The sequence below is a fragment of the Corylus avellana genome, chromosome 8, assembly GCF_965113065.1.
Source record: "Corylus avellana chromosome 8, dhCorAvel1.hap1.2, whole genome shotgun sequence".
Classification (NCBI taxonomy): domain Eukaryota; kingdom Viridiplantae; phylum Streptophyta; class Magnoliopsida; order Fagales; family Betulaceae; genus Corylus; species Corylus avellana.
The window spans coordinates 8,861,619-8,865,224 of NC_142497.1; the positions used below are offsets into that span (position 1 = coordinate 8,861,619).

The following is a 3,606-nucleotide window of genomic DNA, read 5'->3' on the forward strand; positions in this document are numbered from 1 at the left end:
AGAAAAATATTAATAATTGCATTTGTTGAAAAGTGGAGTATTATAATACCAATCATTGAAATTTGGTATACTGAATGGAGAACAATCTTATCATTGTTCTCCTAACCGTAAAGGAAGCCCCATATCAAATATGCAATCGATGTAAGTCAATCCCAATAAGATGATATTTTAGTACTCAATGCTAGAATTTCCTACATTAACACCGTATCATTGAAAGTAGTACCTTATCCACAACCTTTTGTTTGCCTTTGGTTTCTTTAGGTGTCCTTGAACCAACCCTTTGTGACTGCACACATAACACCCGATAACATCAAATAAGTGTTACAATATTATCATGTATAAAAGCACACACACTATAAATATTATTAAGCATCTTATAATTAAACATAATAGTTACGTATCATAAACTTACAGATGTTGCACTTGACATCCTGCTGTTAGATGCTTCACTTCTATTCATTGGACATGACCTTTTATTGTGACAAACGCCATTACACTTCCCACATTTCATTCTAGATCAAAATTTTCTCATCTGGTCCGAATTTTTCGGGTCTCTACTCTCATCCAGACCCCTTTTCCTTTGCTTCTTTGGCCTACCAGGAGCAACTCGTCCTATTGGAGGATCTAATTTATCAAGACTCATTTTGATCCACTGTTCCTCACTAGGCATTGGATATATAACTAGAGCATATGCCTTCTTGTACACCGCTATAGTAAAGCATTCATCAACATAATCCTCTGGATCCCCACAATCATAAAGTATAGCAGCCACTGCATGGGGACATGGGATTCTGGTAAGTTCCCACTGCCTGCAACCACACCTTCTTCTACAAAGGTCTACCACAAATTGTTTATTATCCAGACAAGTCACTTCAAACATCGAATCACCAGCATACTACGCAATGCAATCCACTGCTTCCAACCCAATTGCTTCCAACTTTGCAGCAATCCTAGGGCATAACTTCCCATTCAATTTCTCTATCCCTTCCCTCTTAGCTTGATATCTCCTCATCAATTTCTTTCTTATCGTCTCCAACATGGTTAATATGGGCTTGTCACGAGCCTTTAGAATGTATGAGTTGAAACACTCACAGATGTTGTTCACTAGTAGGTCGCATTTTGAGTAGTCATTAAACCATGCCCTAGACCACCCGCTAGGGTCAACATTACTCAAATATTCATAGGCGTCTTTGTTCATTTTCTTCAACTCTTCCAAATGATCATTGAAATCATATTCTGTGTATGAAGACGTTGCATACCATAATTTTTCCTTCAATGCCAACCCTCGATGCCCCCTAATGTCTCTAAAGTTGGCATATAGATGCCTAACACATATCCTGTGATCAACCATTGGCATAACAACCTCAAAAGCAGGCATAAGACCCTGCCAAAAAAAAATTATAAAATGTTACCTTTTCTAGAGTCAAACAAAGTGCATGAATATTTTAGAAAGTGTGACTAAAATGTTACCTTCTGCCGATCTGAAATGAATGTAGGCCTAGTATGCCTGGCATGGGTACCAAGATCAGACACGAGTGTTTCAAGGAACCAAATCCAACTGTCTTTCGTCTCAGCTTCGACAACTGCTAAAGCAATTGGATACATGTTGTTGTTCCTATCTCTTCCAACTGCAGATAGGAGTTGGCCCTTGAATAGTCCTTTTAGGAAGCATCCATCTACCCCTATGAAAGGCCGGCAACCCTCTAGAAAGCCCTTCTTCATGGCTGCCAGAGAAACATACAATCTTCCAAATCTTTGAGGCAAGTTTGGGTTTGGTCTGTCCACTTTCATCAGAACACAGCTTCCACTGTTAGTATGCCTCAAAGTTTCACAATAGTCCCACAACCTCCAATATTGGTACTCAAGATTCCCATATAACTTTTGCTTGGCCTTCCTCCTAGCTCTGTACATCATAGTTGGATTTACATCCACACGCCATTTGTCTTTCACTTCATTTTGGATTACTTCCAAAGGCATGTTGGGCTGAACCTTGAACTTGTCAATTAGCTTGTTCGCAATCCAAGTGGAGTTGACTATTGTGTTTCTGTATTTCCGATCACAACTATGCTTAGAGTGCAGATCTTACCTGAAATGATTCTTCCTCAGGCATCTTCCTTGCATACATTTGATACTTACATTTGGCATCTCTACATACCGCTACACACCTCCTTGTTCCATTTTTTTAAAAAAAATCTGACATCCTTCCCCCTCTTCAAGTTTTACACCCTAACAGCTTCCCTAAACATCTTAATATTTGAGAATTTCATCTGAAGCTGAATGGCTGGATCCCCTAGATCCACAGCGTGAAAATCTAATGTGGGTGCAGATACGGCTTCACCATCTTCATCACTAAGGACTGGTGACACAAGAATATCACTCCTACCCATGTTGGAGTTGTCATCATCATCATCATCATCATCATCATTGTCATCAAATGATTTCTTAAACTTACCCCTACTAGTATCCACTTCATCTTGCTCATCAACAGCAGCCTCTCCCTCATCATTGTCATGATGATCACTTTCATCTTCATCATCCTCTTTTACACCTCTTTCATCCTTATCTTGTTCTTCATCCTCACACTCCGCTACATTGGACGTATTAGGTTATGTTTTTGATGGTCCAGCCCCATCATCAATCCCATCAACATCTACATCAAATAGATCTTCGTCATCACTAATCTTATCACGCCACCAAGGGTCGCTAAGATCAACCCTCCCTCCATCCTCATCTTCATTCTCTTCCTCACATTCCTCTTCACCAACTCCAATCTCTCCGAAAGAAACAACAAATAAGTGCACTATGTTATGACCAGTATGGGAGGCAACCATAGATAGCACAGCATGGTCAGATGTAATCAAATACAACCCATTAGCTAGAGTTTTACCAAGTTCTTGAAAATAAATTAAATCCCCCGAGTTATACCCATAATGTTGACATATGGCTTCTAATTCAAAGTAAGACAATTCATCTGGGTCAACACTTTCTGCATGGACTGCCACATCCCCCCCAATATACTCACATCCAACTGTCCTGTTGAATCTACCCCTATAATGGACCTCGAACACTAATCTTGAATTGGCCATCCTACAAAGTGAAAATAAATATTTTATCAAATTTTATAATAAAAAACATCTAAAGAAAAATAAATGAAATTGATAGCAAATGATCTATTGAGCCTTATGAGTCAAAATTTCATGCTAATAGACAACTACTATTAAATAGATTTTATTAAGTTTTTGTATCATTCATGAATTTTTCTAATTCATATAATTAACTCACAAGTAACTTGGAGATCATGTTGAAAATAAATAGTAGGTTGCCTCTCATGTCACAGAACGGTTGTAAACTTCTAAATAAATAGTAGGTTACTAGATACTTATATTTTCTTTATTAGATTGTATTCTTTAGCACACACATTGTTACCTTTTCAAGATATACATTTTCCATAATATGCTTCCATTATATTTTCTTTCTAGAAATAGAAGAAGAAGAAGAAAAAGGTGAATGAGAAACATAAAATGTTTATGGAGAATTCTGTGCACTATGTTATGAATATGAATGAGTGAACACCTTCTTGTTCAGAAACCAATCAATAGCAAAACA

The 3,606-nt window shown here is 37.7% G+C and overlaps 1 pseudogene; it reads right to left on the bottom strand.

Moving 5' to 3' along the window:
• Window positions 1–400: 400 nt before the first annotated feature.
• Window positions 401–3,086, bottom strand: LOC148584084 (uncharacterized; annotated as a pseudogene).
• Between the last annotated feature and the right edge of the window lie 520 nt (window positions 3,087–3,606).